The following is a 22,073-nucleotide window of genomic DNA, read 5'->3' on the forward strand; positions in this document are numbered from 1 at the left end:
ACCGCAATATGCCTGTCCAGATGCATATAGGTGTACACACTAAAGAAACACTGACAGGTGCTATGTTCCACATTTATTGTGTCAGGTACTTAGGCAGTTGTTTCCATAACTAATAGCACATTCAGATTTAAAGTTCTAATGGGACCACTACCATGTTTTATAGCAAAAATGCATTCCATTTCAATGTCGATAACAACAAAAGGTGGCAATGGGATAGGAAAATAGCTTCTAGGGAGGTTCTACCTTACTGAAAAATGGTGCTGATCTCTCTCATGAAAACCTAAGCCATGTCTTTGAGGTGCCATGTATCAGTGTGGTGATATGAACTAATCTTGGTCACTTATGGTAGTACACTGCACATGCCCTTATGAAACCATGCTATTACCACCAGACTACTCAGGAGAGCTTCCAAGCTAATCCAACTCTAACACTTTGTTCCAGATACCAGGCTAGACCTGAAAAGATGCAATATGTTTCACTTAATTCTAGAAAACAGTAAGATCTATGTAAATGAAGTTAAAATGTGTTAGATATGGTGATTTCAAATTAACATTAAGGTTGCAAGCATGGGGGAAAATATTAAACTTGACAGAGTGACACTCAGAAATGTGAAGCAATGGCCATGTATTAAAGTGTTAAATTCATCCTAAAAGTATATGAGGTTTCTAGAAGCACATTTAGCCATTTACAAGTTAAATAACTAATCAGGTAGACTATGTATCATAAAGTTTAAGGCAATGTTGGGGCGGTGAGGTTTGATCATTGGTGTAAACATTATTACATACCAGTATACAGGAAAGTCAAGTGACAATATACTAAATTAGAATGTGTTACTATAAGCATTCTTATTCATGAGGGAAATAACAATTTTGGATATTACAAGTGAATACAGCCAAATGTGGTCATAAAAATCAACTATAAGTACCAATAAATCCTATATCATCAGCTAAATGTGAAATTCTCATCCCCAAAACTTGTAAACAAGGATGGAAATTTGCATATGTGGGACATATACAATGTACTTGTTAAGATCAAATATGCAAACATAAATCAAATTATCTATTTGAACATTTATATGGTATTTTGAAGAGTGTTGGTTACCAATTATTAAGCTCATTGATTGAATGGAATCAGATATCAGCTGATGTTTCAATACCGCACTCTGTCAAAGTACTAAATTGAAATATGTTACCATACATAGGCATATTCATGATGAAAATAACATTTTGGGATATTTTCAGTGCACATAGCCATAAATGTGCTTTACAGGTTCACTATAGGTAAAATGTCAGCCTATATGATGTACTGAATGTGAACTTTTGATCCCAAACATTCTAAAATGGATGGATATTTGTACATGTGGGATATGTAACCATGTACAAAGTTAAATTCAAATAATTTGTTTGAATGCTTCTTATGTAATCTTTAGAGTGTCAATTAACAAATAGTATTAGTAATTAATAATGCATAAAGCAAGATGGATCATTAGAATTCCCATAACATCATATAGGCCACAATGCCGCACTACACCAATCAATATCTTAACCTAACTGAACAATAAAATGGAATGCATTTTGTATTCAACTTACATCATTTTGCTTTTTTCTTACATCCAAGGGTAAATATACCTGGGGGAAGCATATTTTATCCCTTTGACCTGTATTTCATTCTCAGACAGTTTAAAATGATTTAGTAGAGAACTTGAGTAGGTTCTAGTATAAAGTTTTCATCGCTGTCCTCTCACTAAATACCTTATAACTATGTTTATAAACAATTACTGAAGGCTATACAAGCAGATATTTGTTACTCAGGAAGTGACCCCATCATAAACACATAAATTAACTGATTGGACCCCTAATAAATAGTCTGAATGGCCAATACAAATTATAATTTTGTCTTCATGTATTTTTAATGAAGGTCTCATTTTGACTACAAAGATATTTTCTCTGACAAAATGTGACAAAAATCCACCATTGGAGCTTTTATATGGTGTAGGAATACATACATGCTGATAACATTTAATATGATTCCCAAAAATATTATATATGTGCATTTTAGGGGTTTTTTAATTTTTTTTTTTAATTTTTTTTAAATTTTATTAAAATTTTTAAAATAAAAATTAATTTTTTACTTTTAATTTCATTCTTATATTTTAAAAGTCAATATACATGACATATTAAAATTTCATGTGTCTATCTTTAATAATAAAGATTTTATACCAATTTAAACTTTGCTCAAATACTGCCCTTACAGGACATAGTACACAATTAATTTTACTATATGTTCTCTACATTTGTTTCTCAGTACTGACCTTTCCACTGTGTGACAATCAATGCAAATCATATGTTAATCTAAAATACCTTCAAAGATGACTTCACGGTTAAGTTCTTGTCAAAGGTTGACCTGCTCTTTTTTTAGATCATTGACTGTCAACATAACAGCATGTAACCAGAACACGTATTTCACTTCCGGATCATCACCAAGGCCTTATTACTCACTGTGCACTGTCGCCAAAATACATACAGACAACAACACCCTGAGCTCATATTATCAAGAATAAACAGTTACCTTTAAATCCCTACCAAAACTGCATAAATAAAACTCTTCTATCACCATCAAAATGAGAGAGGAAAAAATGTTCTAAAAATAGACTAGAACTACATTCGTGGGTACTGAACTGGAAGTATTAATTGTAACCCGATTCCGTCATGACAGGCTCCATGTTTTATGCCAATTTTATTCAAACTTTTATATTTGCATGCTATACCTATTTCAACTTTATACATGAAGTCTTTTCGAATTTCCTTGCAAGGAAAACATGTGACACCTGTCAGAAAGTATGTAGTGCTGGTGTTCCACAGGGTGCAAGTTCTGGTCCAAGTGCTCTTGAGAAACCAAAACTAAATTTGCTATATCTTCCTTAATTATAGGAATTTTTCAATGCAGTAAAAACCTAATTGTGATACAAGATAAGCCCTGTCTGAAAATATGTTTGAAAATTACAAATGTTGATAAATTCAGTTTTAATGGCAAATTAAATAAACATTTAAATTTTAAAAACTAAATTTTATTGAAAACTTAAATTTTCATACAAGTTTTAAAACACAGTTTGACAAATTTTAGACAGAAAAGTTGACTAATGAATGATATTTAAAACAAATGGTAGTTTGGGTCTGTATAACTGATAACATTTTCCCCAGGGGTAGTGAAGCATCATAGCTCATAGTGATTTTGGCAGCAAACCGCAATATGCCTGTCCAGATGCATATAGGTGTACACACTAAAGAAACACTGACAGGTGCTATGTTCCACATTTATTGTGTCAGGTACTTAGGCAGTTGTTTCCATAACTAATAGCACATTCAGATTTAAAGTTCTAATGGGACCACTACCATGTTTTATAGCAAAAATGCATTCCATTTCAATGTCGATAACAACAAAAGGTGGCAATGGGATAGGAAAATAGCTTCTAGGGAGGTTCTACCTTACTGAAAAATGGTGCTGATCTCTCTCATGAAAACCTAAGCCATGTCTTTGAGGTGCCATGTATCAGTGTGGTGATATGAACTAATCTTGGTCACTTATGGTAGTACACTGCACATGCCCTTATGAAACCATGCTATTACCACCAGACTACTCAGGAGAGCTTCCAAGCTAATCCAACTCTAACACTTTGTTCCAGATACCAGGCTAGACCTGAAAAGATGCAATATGTTTCACTTAATTCTAGAAAACAGTAAGATCTATGTAAATGAAGTTAAAATGTGTTAGATATGGTGATTTCAAATTAACATTAAGGTTGCAAGCATGGGGGAAAATATTAAACTTGACAGAGTGACACTCAGAAATGTGAAGCAATGGCCATGTATTAAAGTGTTAAATTCATCCTAAAAGTATATGAGGTTTCTAGAAGCACATTTAGCCATTTACAAGTTAAATAACTAATCAGGTAGACTATGTATCATAAAGTTTAAGGCAATGTTGGGGCGGTGAGGTTTGATCATTGGTGTAAACATTATTACATACCAGTATACAGGAAAGTCAAGTGACAATATACTAAATTAGAATGTGTTACTATAAGCATTCTTATTCATGAGGGAAATAACAATTTTGGATATTACAAGTGAATACAGCCAAATGTGGTCATAAAAATCAACTATAAGTACCAATAAATCCTATATCATCAGCTAAATGTGAAATTCTCATCCCCAAAACTTGTAAACAAGGATGGAAATTTGCATATGTGGGACATATACAATGTACTTGTTAAGATCAAATATGCAAACATAAATCAAATTATCTATTTGAACATTTATATGGTATTTTGAAGAGTGTTGGTTACCAATTATTAAGCTCATTGATTGAATGGAATCAGATATCAGCTGATGTTTCAATACCGCACTCTGTCAAAGTACTAAATTGAAATATGTTACCATACATAGGCATATTCATGATGAAAATAACATTTTGGGATATTTTCAGTGCACATAGCCATAAATGTGCTTTACAGGTTCACTATAGGTAAAATGTCAGCCTATATGATGTACTGAATGTGAACTTTTGATCCCAAACATTCTAAAATGGATGGATATTTGTACATGTGGGATATGTAACCATGTACAAAGTTAAATTCAAATAATTTGTTTGAATGCTTCTTATGTAATCTTTAGAGTGTCAATTAACAAATAGTATTAGTAATTAATAATGCATAAAGCAAGATGGATCATTAGAATTCCCATAACATCATATAGGCCACAATGCCGCACTACACCAATCAATATCTTAACCTAACTGAACAATAAAATGGAATGCATTTTGTATTCAACTTACATCATTTTGCTTTTTTCTTACATCCAAGGGTAAATATACCTGGGGGAAGCATATTTTATCCCTTTGACCTGTATTTCATTCTCAGACAGTTTAAAATGATTTAGTAGAGAACTTGAGTAGGTTCTAGTATAAAGTTTTCATCGCTGTCCTCTCACTAAATACCTTATAACTATGTTTATAAACAATTACTGAAGGCTATACAAGCAGATATTTGTTACTCAGGAAGTGACCCCATCATAAACACATAAATTAACTGATTGGACCCCTAATAAATAGTCTGAATGGCCAATACAAATTATAATTTTGTCTTCATGTATTTTTAATGAAGGTCTCATTTTGACTACAAAGATATTTTCTCTGACAAAATGTGACAAAAATCCACCATTGGAGCTTTTATATGGTGTAGGAATACATACATGCTGATAACATTTAATATGATTCCCAAAAATATTATATATGTGCATTTTAGGGGTTTTTTAATTTTTTTTTTTAATTTTTTTTAAATTTTATTAAAATTTTTAAAATAAAAATTAATTTTTTACTTTTAATTTCATTCTTATATTTTAAAAGTCAATATACATGACATATTAAAATTTCATGTGTCTATCTTTAATAATAAAGATTTTATACCAATTTAAACTTTGCTCAAATACTGCCCTTACAGGACATAGTACACAATTAATTTTACTATATGTTCTCTACATTTGTTTCTCAGTACTGACCTTTCCACTGTGTGACAATCAATGCAAATCATATGTTAATCTAAAATACCTTCAAAGATGACTTCACGGTTAAGTTCTTGTCAAAGGTTGACCTGCTCTTTTTTTAGATCATTGACTGTCAACATAACAGCATGTAACCAGAACACGTATTTCACTTCCGGATCATCACCAAGGCCTTATTACTCACTGTGCACTGTCGCCAAAATACATACAGACAACAACACCCTGAGCTCATATTATCAAGAATAAACAGTTACCTTTAAATCCCTACCAAAACTGCATAAATAAAACTCTTCTATCACCATCAAAATGAGAGAGGAAAAAATGTTCTAAAAATAGACTAGAACTACATTCGTGGGTACTGAACTGGAAGTATTAATTGTAACCCGATTCCTGACAGGCTCCATGTTTTATGCCAATTTTATTCAAACTTTTATATTTGCATGCTATACCTATTTCAACTTTATACATGAAGTCTTTTCGAATTTCCTTGCAAGGAAAACATGTGACACCTGTCAGAAAGTATGTAGTGCTGGTGTTCCACAGGGTGCAAGTTCTGGTCCAAGTGCTCTTGAGAAACCAAAACTAAATTTGCTATATCTTCCTTAATTATAGGAATTTTTCAATGCAGTAAAAACCTAATTGTGATACAAGATAAGCCCTGTCTGAAAATATGTTTGAAAATTACAAATGTTGATAAATTCAGTTTTAATGGCAAATTAAATAAACATTTAAATTTTAAAAACTAAATTTTATTGAAAACTTAAATTTTCATACAAGTTTTAAAACACAGTTTGACAAATTTTAGACAGAAAAGTTGACTAATGAATGATATTTAAAACAAATGGTAGTTTGGGTCTGTATAACTGATAACATTTTCCCCAGGGGTAGTGAAGCATCATAGCTCATAGTGATTTTGGCAGCAAACCGCAATATGCCTGTCCAGATGCATATAGGTGTACACACTAAAGAAACACTGACAGGTGCTATGTTCCACATTTATTGTGTCAGGTACTTAGGCAGTTGTTTCCATAACTAATAGCACATTCAGATTTAAAGTTCTAATGGGACCACTACCATGTTTTATAGCAAAAATGCATTCCATTTCAATGTCGATAACAACAAAAGGTGGCAATGGGATAGGAAAATAGCTTCTAGGGAGGTTCTACCTTACTGAAAAATGGTGCTGATCTCTCTCATGAAAACCTAAGCCATGTCTTTGAGGTGCCATGTATCAGTGTGGTGATATGAACTAATCTTGGTCACTTATGGTAGTACACTGCACATGCCCTTATGAAACCATGCTATTACCACCAGACTACTCAGGAGAGCTTCCAAGCTAATCCAACTCTAACACTTTGTTCCAGATACCAGGCTAGACCTGAAAAGATGCAATATGTTTCACTTAATTCTAGAAAACAGTAAGATCTATGTAAATGAAGTTAAAATGTGTTAGATATGGTGATTTCAAATTAACATTAAGGTTGCAAGCATGGGGGAAAATATTAAACTTGACAGAGTGACACTCAGAAATGTGAAGCAATGGCCATGTATTAAAGTGTTAAATTCATCCTAAAAGTATATGAGGTTTCTAGAAGCACATTTAGCCATTTACAAGTTAAATAACTAATCAGGTAGACTATGTATCATAAAGTTTAAGGCAATGTTGGGGCGGTGAGGTTTGATCATTGGTGTAAACATTATTACATACCAGTATACAGGAAAGTCAAGTGACAATATACTAAATTAGAATGTGTTACTATAAGCATTCTTATTCATGAGGGAAATAACAATTTTGGATATTACAAGTGAATACAGCCAAATGTGGTCATAAAAATCAACTATAAGTACCAATAAATCCTATATCATCAGCTAAATGTGAAATTCTCATCCCCAAAACTTGTAAACAAGGATGGAAATTTGCATATGTGGGACATATACAATGTACTTGTTAAGATCAAATATGCAAACATAAATCAAATTATCTATTTGAACATTTATATGGTATTTTGAAGAGTGTTGGTTACCAATTATTAAGCTCATTGATTGAATGGAATCAGATATCAGCTGATGTTTCAATACCGCACTCTGTCAAAGTACTAAATTGAAATATGTTACCATACATAGGCATATTCATGATGAAAATAACATTTTGGGATATTTTCAGTGCACATAGCCATAAATGTGCTTTACAGGTTCACTATAGGTAAAATGTCAGCCTATATGATGTACTGAATGTGAACTTTTGATCCCAAACATTCTAAAATGGATGGATATTTGTACATGTGGGATATGTAACCATGTACAAAGTTAAATTCAAATAATTTGTTTGAATGCTTCTTATGTAATCTTTAGAGTGTCAATTAACAAATAGTATTAGTAATTAATAATGCATAAAGCAAGATGGATCATTAGAATTCCCATAACATCATATAGGCCACAATGCCGCACTACACCAATCAATATCTTAACCTAACTGAACAATAAAATGGAATGCATTTTGTATTCAACTTACATCATTTTGCTTTTTTCTTACATCCAAGGGTAAATATACCTGGGGGAAGCATATTTTATCCCTTTGACCTGTATTTCATTCTCAGACAGTTTAAAATGATTTAGTAGAGAACTTGAGTAGGTTCTAGTATAAAGTTTTCATCGCTGTCCTCTCACTAAATACCTTATAACTATGTTTATAAACAATTACTGAAGGCTATACAAGCAGATATTTGTTACTCAGGAAGTGACCCCATCATAAACACATAAATTAACTGATTGGACCCCTAATAAATAGTCTGAATGGCCAATACAAATTATAATTTTGTCTTCATGTATTTTTAATGAAGGTCTCATTTTGACTACAAAGATATTTTCTCTGACAAAATGTGACAAAAATCCACCATTGGAGCTTTTATATGGTGTAGGAATACATACATGCTGATAACATTTAATATGATTCCCAAAAATATTATATATGTGCATTTTAGGGGTTTTTTAATTTTTTTTTTTAATTTTTTTTAAATTTTATTAAAATTTTTAAAATAAAAATTAATTTTTTACTTTTAATTTCATTCTTATATTTTAAAAGTCAATATACATGACATATTAAAATTTCATGTGTCTATCTTTAATAATAAAGATTTTATACCAATTTAAACTTTGCTCAAATACTGCCCTTACAGGCTCCATGTTTTATGCCAATTTTATTCAAACTTTTATATTTGCATGCTATACCTATTTCAACTTTATACATGAAGTCTTTTCGAATTTCCTTGCAAGGAAAACATGTGACACCTGTCAGAAAGTATGTAGTGCTGGTGTTCCACAGGGTGCAAGTTCTGGTCCAAGTGCTCTTGAGAAACCAAAACTAAATTTGCTATATCTTCCTTAATTATAGGAATTTTTCAATGCAGTAAAAACCTAATTGTGATACAAGATAAGCCCTGTCTGAAAATATGTTTGAAAATTACAAATGTTGATAAATTCAGTTTTAATGGCAAATTAAATAAACATTTAAATTTTAAAAACTAAATTTTATTGAAAACTTAAATTTTCATACAAGTTTTAAAACACAGTTTGACAAATTTTAGACAGAAAAGTTGACTAATGAATGATATTTAAAACAAATGGTAGTTTGGGTCTGTATAACTGATAACATTTTCCCCAGGGGTAGTGAAGCATCATAGCTCATAGTGATTTTGGCAGCAAACCGCAATATGCCTGTCCAGATGCATATAGGTGTACACACTAAAGAAACACTGACAGGTGCTATGTTCCACATTTATTGTGTCAGGTACTTAGGCAGTTGTTTCCATAACTAATAGCACATTCAGATTTAAAGTTCTAATGGGACCACTACCATGTTTTATAGCAAAAATGCATTCCATTTCAATGTCGATAACAACAAAAGGTGGCAATGGGATAGGAAAATAGCTTCTAGGGAGGTTCTACCTTACTGAAAAATGGTGCTGATCTCTCTCATGAAAACCTAAGCCATGTCTTTGAGGTGCCATGTATCAGTGTGGTGATATGAACTAATCTTGGTCACTTATGGTAGTACACTGCACATGCCCTTATGAAACCATGCTATTACCACCAGACTACTCAGGAGAGCTTCCAAGCTAATCCAACTCTAACACTTTGTTCCAGATACCAGGCTAGACCTGAAAAGATGCAATATGTTTCACTTAATTCTAGAAAACAGTAAGATCTATGTAAATGAAGTTAAAATGTGTTAGATATGGTGATTTCAAATTAACATTAAGGTTGCAAGCATGGGGGAAAATATTAAACTTGACAGAGTGACACTCAGAAATGTGAAGCAATGGCCATGTATTAAAGTGTTAAATTCATCCTAAAAGTATATGAGGTTTCTAGAAGCACATTTAGCCATTTACAAGTTAAATAACTAATCAGGTAGACTATGTATCATAAAGTTTAAGGCAATGTTGGGGCGGTGAGGTTTGATCATTGGTGTAAACATTATTACATACCAGTATACAGGAAAGTCAAGTGACAATATACTAAATTAGAATGTGTTACTATAAGCATTCTTATTCATGAGGGAAATAACAATTTTGGATATTACAAGTGAATACAGCCAAATGTGGTCATAAAAATCAACTATAAGTACCAATAAATCCTATATCATCAGCTAAATGTGAAATTCTCATCCCCAAAACTTGTAAACAAGGATGGAAATTTGCATATGTGGGACATATACAATGTACTTGTTAAGATCAAATATGCAAACATAAATCAAATTATCTATTTGAACATTTATATGGTATTTTGAAGAGTGTTGGTTACCAATTATTAAGCTCATTGATTGAATGGAATCAGATATCAGCTGATGTTTCAATACCGCACTCTGTCAAAGTACTAAATTGAAATATGTTACCATACATAGGCATATTCATGATGAAAATAACATTTTGGGATATTTTCAGTGCACATAGCCATAAATGTGCTTTACAGGTTCACTATAGGTAAAATGTCAGCCTATATGATGTACTGAATGTGAACTTTTGATCCCAAACATTCTAAAATGGATGGATATTTGTACATGTGGGATATGTAACCATGTACAAAGTTAAATTCAAATAATTTGTTTGAATGCTTCTTATGTAATCTTTAGAGTGTCAATTAACAAATAGTATTAGTAATTAATAATGCATAAAGCAAGATGGATCATTAGAATTCCCATAACATCATATAGGCCACAATGCCGCACTACACCAATCAATATCTTAACCTAACTGAACAATAAAATGGAATGCATTTTGTATTCAACTTACATCATTTTGCTTTTTTCTTACATCCAAGGGTAAATATACCTGGGGGAAGCATATTTTATCCCTTTGACCTGTATTTCATTCTCAGACAGTTTAAAATGATTTAGTAGAGAACTTGAGTAGGTTCTAGTATAAAGTTTTCATCGCTGTCCTCTCACTAAATACCTTATAACTATGTTTATAAACAATTACTGAAGGCTATACAAGCAGATATTTGTTACTCAGGAAGTGACCCCATCATAAACACATAAATTAACTGATTGGACCCCTAATAAATAGTCTGAATGGCCAATACAAATTATAATTTTGTCTTCATGTATTTTTAATGAAGGTCTCATTTTGACTACAAAGATATTTTCTCTGACAAAATGTGACAAAAATCCACCATTGGAGCTTTTATATGGTGTAGGAATACATACATGCTGATAACATTTAATATGATTCCCAAAAATATTATATATGTGCATTTTAGGGGTTTTTTAATTTTTTTTTTTAATTTTTTTTAAATTTTATTAAAATTTTTAAAATAAAAATTAATTTTTTACTTTTAATTTCATTCTTATATTTTAAAAGTCAATATACATGACATATTAAAATTTCATGTGTCTATCTTTAATAATAAAGATTTTATACCAATTTAAACTTTGCTCAAATACTGCCCTTACAGGACATAGTACACAATTAATTTTACTATATGTTCTCTACATTTGTTTCTCAGTACTGACCTTTCCACTGTGTGACAATCAATGCAAATCATATGTTAATCTAAAATACCTTCAAAGATGACTTCACGGTTAAGTTCTTGTCAAAGGTTGACCTGCTCTTTTTTTAGATCATTGACTGTCAACATAACAGCATGTAACCAGAACACGTATTTCACTTCCGGATCATCACCAAGGCCTTATTACTCACTGTGCACTGTCGCCAAAATACATACAGACAACAACACCCTGAGCTCATATTATCAAGAATAAACAGTTACCTTTAAATCCCTACCAAAACTGCATAAATAAAACTCTTCTATCACCATCAAAATGAGAGAGGAAAAAATGTTCTAAAAATAGACTAGAACTACATTCGTGGGTACTGAACTGGAAGTATTAATTGTAACCCGATTCCGTCATGACAGGCTCCATGTTTTATGCCAATTTTATTCAAACTTTTATATTTGCATGCTATACCTATTTCAACTTTATACATGAAGTCTTTTCGAATTTCCTTGCAAGGAAAACATGTGACACCTGTCAGAAAGTATGTAGTGCTGGTGTTCCACAGGGTGCAAGTTCTGGTCCAAGTGCTCTTGAGAAACCAAAACTAAATTTGCTATATCTTCCTTAATTATAGGAATTTTTCAATGCAGTAAAAACCTAATTGTGATACAAGATAAGCCCTGTCTGAAAATATGTTTGAAAATTACAAATGTTGATAAATTCAGTTTTAATGGCAAATTAAATAAACATTTAAATTTTAAAAACTAAATTTTATTGAAAACTTAAATTTTCATACAAGTTTTAAAACACAGTTTGACAAATTTTAGACAGAAAAGTTGACTAATGAATGATATTTAAAACAAATGGTAGTTTGGGTCTGTATAACTGATAACATTTTCCCCAGGGGTAGTGAAGCATCATAGCTCATAGTGATTTTGGCAGCAAACCGCAATATGCCTGTCCAGATGCATATAGGTGTACACACTAAAGAAACACTGACAGGTGCTATGTTCCACATTTATTGTGTCAGGTACTTAGGCAGTTGTTTCCATAACTAATAGCACATTCAGATTTAAAGTTCTAATGGGACCACTACCATGTTTTATAGCAAAAATGCATTCCATTTCAATGTCGATAACAACAAAAGGTGGCAATGGGATAGGAAAATAGCTTCTAGGGAGGTTCTACCTTACTGAAAAATGGTGCTGATCTCTCTCATGAAAACCTAAGCCATGTCTTTGAGGTGCCATGTATCAGTGTGGTGATATGAACTAATCTTGGTCACTTATGGTAGTACACTGCACATGCCCTTATGAAACCATGCTATTACCACCAGACTACTCAGGAGAGCTTCCAAGCTAATCCAACTCTAACACTTTGTTCCAGATACCAGGCTAGACCTGAAAAGATGCAATATGTTTCACTTAATTCTAGAAAACAGTAAGATCTATGTAAATGAAGTTAAAATGTGTTAGATATGGTGATTTCAAATTAACATTAAGGTTGCAAGCATGGGGGAAAATATTAAACTTGACAGAGTGACACTCAGAAATGTGAAGCAATGGCCATGTATTAAAGTGTTAAATTCATCCTAAAAGTATATGAGGTTTCTAGAAGCACATTTAGCCATTTACAAGTTAAATAACTAATCAGGTAGACTATGTATCATAAAGTTTAAGGCAATGTTGGGGCGGTGAGGTTTGATCATTGGTGTAAACATTATTACATACCAGTATACAGGAAAGTCAAGTGACAATATACTAAATTAGAATGTGTTACTATAAGCATTCTTATTCATGAGGGAAATAACAATTTTGGATATTACAAGTGAATACAGCCAAATGTGGTCATAAAAATCAACTATAAGTACCAATAAATCCTATATCATCAGCTAAATGTGAAATTCTCATCCCCAAAACTTGTAAACAAGGATGGAAATTTGCATATGTGGGACATATACAATGTACTTGTTAAGATCAAATATGCAAACATAAATCAAATTATCTATTTGAACATTTATATGGTATTTTGAAGAGTGTTGGTTACCAATTATTAAGCTCATTGATTGAATGGAATCAGATATCAGCTGATGTTTCAATACCGCACTCTGTCAAAGTACTAAATTGAAATATGTTACCATACATAGGCATATTCATGATGAAAATAACATTTTGGGATATTTTCAGTGCACATAGCCATAAATGTGCTTTACAGGTTCACTATAGGTAAAATGTCAGCCTATATGATGTACTGAATGTGAACTTTTGATCCCAAACATTCTAAAATGGATGGATATTTGTACATGTGGGATATGTAACCATGTACAAAGTTAAATTCAAATAATTTGTTTGAATGCTTCTTATGTAATCTTTAGAGTGTCAATTAACAAATAGTATTAGTAATTAATAATGCATAAAGCAAGATGGATCATTAGAATTCCCATAACATCATATAGGCCACAATGCCGCACTACACCAATCAATATCTTAACCTAACTGAACAATAAAATGGAATGCATTTTGTATTCAACTTACATCATTTTGCTTTTTTCTTACATCCAAGGGTAAATATACCTGGGGGAAGCATATTTTATCCCTTTGACCTGTATTTCATTCTCAGACAGTTTAAAATGATTTAGTAGAGAACTTGAGTAGGTTCTAGTATAAAGTTTTCATCGCTGTCCTCTCACTAAATACCTTATAACTATGTTTATAAACAATTACTGAAGGCTATACAAGCAGATATTTGTTACTCAGGAAGTGACCCCATCATAAACACATAAATTAACTGATTGGACCCCTAATAAATAGTCTGAATGGCCAATACAAATTATAATTTTGTCTTCATGTATTTTTAATGAAGGTCTCATTTTGACTACAAAGATATTTTCTCTGACAAAATGTGACAAAAATCCACCATTGGAGCTTTTATATGGTGTAGGAATACATACATGCTGATAACATTTAATATGATTCCCAAAAATATTATATATGTGCATTTTAGGGGTTTTTTAATTTTTTTTTTTAATTTTTTTTAAATTTTATTAAAATTTTTAAAATAAAAATTAATTTTTTACTTTTAATTTCATTCTTATATTTTAAAAGTCAATATACATGACATATTAAAATTTCATGTGTCTATCTTTAATAATAAAGATTTTATACCAATTTAAACTTTGCTCAAATACTGCCCTTACAGGACATAGTACACAATTAATTTTACTATATGTTCTCTACATTTGTTTCTCAGTACTGACCTTTCCACTGTGTGACAATCAATGCAAATCATATGTTAATCTAAAATACCTTCAAAGATGACTTCACGGTTAAGTTCTTGTCAAAGGTTGACCTGCTCTTTTTTTAGATCATTGACTGTCAACATAACAGCATGTAACCAGAACACGTATTTCACTTCCGGATCATCACCAAGGCCTTATTACTCACTGTGCACTGTCGCCAAAATACATACAGACAACAACACCCTGAGCTCATATTATCAAGAATAAACAGTTACCTTTAAATCCCTACCAAAACTGCATAAATAAAACTCTTCTATCACCATCAAAATGAGAGAGGAAAAAATGTTCTAAAAATAGACTAGAACTACATTCGTGGGTACTGAACTGGAAGTATTAATTGTAACCCGATTCCTGACAGGCTCCATGTTTTATGCCAATTTTATTCAAACTTTTATATTTGCATGCTATACCTATTTCAACTTTATACATGAAGTCTTTTCGAATTTCCTTGCAAGGAAAACATGTGACACCTGTCAGAAAGTATGTAGTGCTGGTGTTCCACAGGGTGCAAGTTCTGGTCCAAGTGCTCTTGAGAAACCAAAACTAAATTTGCTATATCTTCCTTAATTATAGGAATTTTTCAATGCAGTAAAAACCTAATTGTGATACAAGATAAGCCCTGTCTGAAAATATGTTTGAAAATTACAAATGTTGATAAATTCAGTTTTAATGGCAAATTAAATAAACATTTAAATTTTAAAAACTAAATTTTATTGAAAACTTAAATTTTCATACAAGTTTTAAAACACAGTTTGACAAATTTTAGACAGAAAAGTTGACTAATGAATGATATTTAAAACAAATGGTAGTTTGGGTCTGTATAACTGATAACATTTTCCCCAGGGGTAGTGAAGCATCATAGCTCATAGTGATTTTGGCAGCAAACCGCAATATGCCTGTCCAGATGCATATAGGTGTACACACTAAAGAAACACTGACAGGTGCTATGTTCCACATTTATTGTGTCAGGTACTTAGGCAGTTGTTTCCATAACTAATAGCACATTCAGATTTAAAGTTCTAATGGGACCACTACCATGTTTTATAGCAAAAATGCATTCCATTTCAATGTCGATAACAACAAAAGGTGGCAATGGGATAGGAAAATAGCTTCTAGGGAGGTTCTACCTTACTGAAAAATGGTGCTGATCTCTCTCATGAAAACCTAAGCCATGTCTTTGCGGTGCCATGTATCAGTGTGGTGATATGAACTAATCTTGGTCACTTATGGTAGTACACTGCACATGCCCTTATGAAACCATGCTATTACCACCAGACTACTCAGGAGAGCTTCCAAGCTAATCCAACTCTAACACTTTGTTCCAGATACCAGGCTAGACCTGAAAAGATGCAATATGTTTCACTTAATTCTAGAAAACAGTAAGATCTATGTAAATGAAGTTAAAATGTGTTAGATATGGTGATTTCAAATTAACATTAAGGTTGCAAGCATGGGGGAAAATATTAAACTTGACAGAGTGACACTCAGAAATGTGAAGCAATGGCCATGTATTAAAGTGTTAAATTCATCCTAAAAGTATATGAGGTTTCTAGAAGCACATTTAGCCATTTACAAGTTAAATAACTAATCAGGTAGACTATGTATCATAAAGTTTAAGGCAATGTTGGGGCGGTGAGGTTTGATCATTGGTGTAAACATTATTACATACCAGTATACAGGAAAGTCAAGTGACAATATACTAAATTAGAATGTGTTACTATAAGCATTCTTATTCATGAGGGAAATAACAATTTTGGATATTACAAGTGAATACAGCCAAATGTGGTCATAAAAATCAACTATAAGTACCAATAAATCCTATATCATCAGCTAAATGTGAAATTCTCATCCCCAAAACTTGTAAACAAGGATGGAAATTTGCATATGTGGGACATATACAATGTACTTGTTAAGATCAAATATGCAAACATAAATCAAATTATCTATTTGAACATTTATATGGTATTTTGAAGAGTGTTGGTTACCAATTATTAAGCTCATTGATTGAATGGAATCAGATATCAGCTGATGTTTCAATACCGCACTCTGTCAAAGTACTAAATTGAAATATGTTACCATACATAGGCATATTCATGATGAAAATAACATTTTGGGATATTTTCAGTGCACATAGCCATAAATGTGCTTTACAGGTTCACTATAGGTAAAATGTCAGCCTATATGATGTACTGAATGTGAACTTTTGATCCCAAACATTCTAAAATGGATGGATATTTGTACATGTGGGATATGTAACCATGTACAAAGTTAAATTCAAATAATTTGTTTGAATGCTTCTTATGTAATCTTTAGAGTGTCAATTAACAAATAGTATTAGTAATTAATAATGCATAAAGCAAGATGGATCATTAGAATTCCCATAACATCATATAGGCCACAATGCCGCACTACACCAATCAATATCTTAACCTAACTGAACAATAAAATGGAATGCATTTTGTATTCAACTTACATCATTTTGCTTTTTTCTTACATCCAAGGGTAAATATACCTGGGGGAAGCATATTTTATCCCTTTGACCTGTATTTCATTCTCAGACAGTTTAAAATGATTTAGTAGAGAACTTGAGTAGGTTCTAGTATAAAGTTTTCATCGCTGTCCTCTCACTAAATACCTTATAACTATGTTTATAAACAATTACTGAAGGCTATACAAGCAGATATTTGTTACTCAGGAAGTGACCCCATCATAAACACATAAATTAACTGATTGGACCCCTAATAAATAGTCTGAATGGCCAATACAAATTATAATTTTGTCTTCATGTATTTTTAATGAAGGTCTCATTTTGACTACAAAGATATTTTCTCTGACAAAATGTGACAAAAATCCACCATTGGAGCTTTTATATGGTGTAGGAATACATACATGCTGATAACATTTAATATGATTCCCAAAAATATTATATATGTGCATTTTAGGGGTTTTTTAATTTTTTTTTTTAATTTTTTTTAAATTTTATTAAAATTTTTAAAATAAAAATTAATTTTTTACTTTTAATTTCATTCTTATATTTTAAAAGTCAATATACATGACATATTAAAATTTCATGTGTCTATCTTTAATAATAAAGATTTTATACCAATTTAAACTTTGCTCAAATACTGCCCTTACAGGACATAGTACACAATTAATTTTACTATATGTTCTCTACATTTGTTTCTCAGTACTGACCTTTCCACTGTGTGACAATCAATGCAAATCATATGTTAATCTAAAATACCTTCAAAGATGACTTCACGGTTAAGTTCTTGTCAAAGGTTGACCTGCTCTTTTTTTAGATCATTGACTGTCAACATAACAGCATGTAACCAGAACACGTATTTCACTTCCGGATCATCACCAAGGCCTTATTACTCACTGTGCACTGTCGCCAAAATACATACAGACAACAACACCCTGAGCTCATATTATCAAGAATAAACAGTTACCTTTAAATCCCTACCAAAACTGCATAAATAAAACTCTTCTATCACCATCAAAATGAGAGAGGAAAAAATGTTCTAAAAATAGACTAGAACTACATTCGTGGGTACTGAACTGGAAGTATTAATTGTAACCCGATTCCTGACAGGCTCCATGTTTTATGCCAATTTTATTCAAACTTTTATATTTGCATGCTATACCTATTTCAACTTTATACATGAAGTCTTTTCGAATTTCCTTGCAAGGAAAACATGTGACACCTGTCAGAAAGTATGTAGTGCTGGTGTTCCACAGGGTGCAAGTTCTGGTCCAAGTGCTCTTGAGAAACCAAAACTAAATTTGCTATATCTTCCTTAATTATAGGAATTTTTCAATGCAGTAAAAACCTAATTGTGATACAAGATAAGCCCTGTCTGAAAATATGTTTGAAAATTACAAATGTTGATAAATTCAGTTTTAATGGCAAATTAAATAAACATTTAAATTTTAAAAACTAAATTTTATTGAAAACTTAAATTTTCATACAAGTTTTAAAACACAGTTTGACAAATTTTAGACAGAAAAGTTGACTAATGAATGATATTTAAAACAAATGGTAGTTTGGGTCTGTATAACTGATAACATTTTCCCCAGGGGTAGTGAAGCATCATAGCTCATAGTGATTTTGGCAGCAAACCGCAATATGCCTGTCCAGATGCATATAGGTGTACACACTAAAGAAACACTGACAGGTGCTATGTTCCACATTTATTGTGTCAGGTACTTAGGCAGTTGTTTCCATAACTAATAGCACATTCAGATTTAAAGTTCTAATGGGACCACTACCATGTTTTATAGCAAAAATGCATTCCATTTCAATGTCGATAACAACAAAAGGTGGCAATGGGATAGGAAAATAGCTTCTAGGGAGGTTCTACCTTACTGAAAAATGGTGCTGATCTCTCTCATGAAAACCTAAGCCATGTCTTTGAGGTGCCATGTATCAGTGTGGTGATATGAACTAATCTTGGTCACTTATGGTAGTACACTGCACATGCCCTTATGAAACCATGCTATTACCACCAGACTACTCAGGAGAGCTTCCAAGCTAATCCAACTCTAACACTTTGTTCCAGATACCAGGCTAGACCTGAAAAGATGCAATATGTTTCACTTAATTCTAGAAAACAGTAAGATCTATGTAAATGAAGTTAAAATGTGTTAGATATGGTGATTTCAAATTAACATTAAGGTTGCAAGCATGGGGGAAAATATTAAACTTGACAGAGTGACACTCAGAAATGTGAAGCAATGGCCATGTATTAAAGTGTTAAATTCATCCTAAAAGTATATGAGGTTTCTAGAAGCACATTTAGCCATTTACAAGTTAAATAACTAATCAGGTAGACTATGTATCATAAAGTTTAAGGCAATGTTGGGGCGGTGAGGTTTGATCATTGGTGTAAACATTATTACATACCAGTATACAGGAAAGTCAAGTGACAATATACTAAATTAGAATGTGTTACTATAAGCATTCTTATTCATGAGGGAAATAACAATTTTGGATATTACAAGTGAATACAGCCAAATGTGGTCATAAAAATCAACTATAAGTACCAATAAATCCTATATCATCAGCTAAATGTGAAATTCTCATCCCCAAAACTTGTAAACAAGGATGGAAATTTGCATATGTGGGACATATACAATGTACTTGTTAAGATCAAATATGCAAACATAAATCAAATTATCTATTTGAACATTTATATGGTATTTTGAAGAGTGTTGGTTACCAATTATTAAGCTCATTGATTGAATGGAATCAGATATCAGCTGATGTTTCAATACCGCACTCTGTCAAAGTACTAAATTGAAATATGTTACCATACATAGGCATATTCATGATGAAAATAACATTTTGGGATATTTTCAGTGCACATAGCCATAAATGTGCTTTACAGGTTCACTATAGGTAAAATGTCAGCCTATATGATGTACTGAATGTGAACTTTTGATCCCAAACATTCTAAAATGGATGGATATTTGTACATGTGGGATATGTAACCATGTACAAAGTTAAATTCAAATAATTTGTTTGAATGCTTCTTATGTAATCTTTAGAGTGTCAATTAACAAATAGTATTAGTAATTAATAATGCATAAAGCAAGATGGATCATTAGAATTCCCATAACATCATATAGGCCACAATGCCGCACTACACCAATCAATATCTTAACCTAACTGAACAATAAAATGGAATGCATTTTGTATTCAACTTACATCATTTTGCTTTTTTCTTACATCCAAGGGTAAATATACCTGGGGGAAGCATATTTTATCCCTTTGACCTGTATTTCATTCTCAGACAGTTTAAAATGATTTAGTAGAGAACTTGAGTAGGTTCTAGTATAAAGTTTTCATCGCTGTCCTCTCACTAAATACCTTATAACTATGTTTATAAACAATTACTGAAGGCTATACAAGCAGATATTTGTTACTCAGGAAGTGACCCCATCATAAACACATAAATTAACTGATTGGACCCCTAATAAATAGTCTGAATGGCCAATACAAATTATAATTTTGTCTTCATGTATTTTTAATGAAGGTCTCATTTTGACTACAAAGATATTTTCTCTGACAAAATGTGACAAAAATCCACCATTGGAGCTTTTATATGGTGTAGGAATACATACATGCTGATAACATTTAATATGATTCCCAAAAATATTATATATGTGCATTTTAGGGGTTTTTTAATTTTTTTTTTTAATTTTTTTTAAATTTTATTAAAATTTTTAAAATAAAAATTAATTTTTTACTTTTAATTTCATTCTTATATTTTAAAAGTCAATATACATGACATATTAAAATTTCATGTGTCTATCTTTAATAATAAAGATTTTATACCAATTTAAACTTTGCTCAAATACTGCCCTTACAGGACATAGTACACAATTAATTTTACTATATGTTCTCTACATTTGTTTCTCAGTACTGACCTTTCCACTGTGTGACAATCAATGCAAATCATATGTTAATCTAAAATACCTTCAAAGATGACTTCACGGTTAAGTTCTTGTCAAAGGTTGACCTGCTCTTTTTTTAGATCATTGACTGTCAACATAACAGCATGTAACCAGAACACGTATTTCACTTCCGGATCATCACCAAGGCCTTATTACTCACTGTGCACTGTCGCCAAAATACATACAGACAACAACACCCTGAGCTCATATTATCAAGAATAAACAGTTACCTTTAAATCCCTACCAAAACTGCATAAATAAAACTCTTCTATCACCATCAAAATGAGAGAGGAAAAAATGTTCTAAAAATAGACTAGAACTACATTCGTGGGTACTGAACTGGAAGTATTAATTGTAACCCGATTCCTGACAGGCTCCATGTTTTATGCCAATTTTATTCAAACTTTTATATTTGCATGCTATACCTATTTCAACTTTATACATGAAGTCTTTTCGAATTTCCTTGCAAGGAAAACATGTGACACCTGTCAGAAAGTATGTAGTGCTGGTGTTCCACAGGGTGCAAGTTCTGGTCCAAGTGCTCTTGAGAAACCAAAACTAAATTTGCTATATCTTCCTTAATTATAGGAATTTTTCAATGCAGTAAAAACCTAATTGTGATACAAGATAAGCCCTGTCTGAAAATATGTTTGAAAATTACAAATGTTGATAAATTCAGTTTTAATGGCAAATTAAATAAACATTTAAATTTTAAAAACTAAATTTTATTGAAAACTTAAATTTTCATACAAGTTTTAAAACA

The 22,073-nt window shown here is 31.7% G+C and overlaps 1 long non-coding RNA gene across 2 annotated transcripts in view; it reads right to left on the bottom strand.

Annotated features, from left to right (window-relative positions):
- Positions 1–33: 33 nt before the first annotated feature.
- LOC149806373 (uncharacterized) overlaps positions 34–22,073 on the bottom strand; it is a 37,816-nt gene continuing 15,776 nt past the window's right edge. The window contains exons 6-12 of one of the 2 annotated variants that reach the window (XR_016420104.1): positions 19,216–19,427; positions 15,979–16,190; positions 12,742–12,953; positions 9,501–9,712; positions 6,722–6,933; positions 3,485–3,696; positions 34–455 (exon numbers count right to left, since the gene is read on the bottom strand). This is a non-coding gene — a long non-coding RNA (uncharacterized LOC149806373). Of the gene's footprint in view, positions 456–3,045; positions 3,697–6,721; positions 6,934–9,500; positions 9,713–12,741; positions 12,954–15,978; positions 16,191–19,215; positions 19,428–22,073 lie in introns of those variants that run through there. The other variant, XR_016420105.1, reaches the window with a different exon arrangement.

The sequence above is a fragment of the Sinohyriopsis cumingii genome, chromosome 1, assembly GCF_028554795.1.
Source record: "Sinohyriopsis cumingii isolate HCF-2022 chromosome 1, ASM2855479v2, whole genome shotgun sequence".
Lineage (NCBI taxonomy): Eukaryota > Metazoa > Mollusca > Bivalvia > Unionida > Unionidae > Sinohyriopsis > Sinohyriopsis cumingii.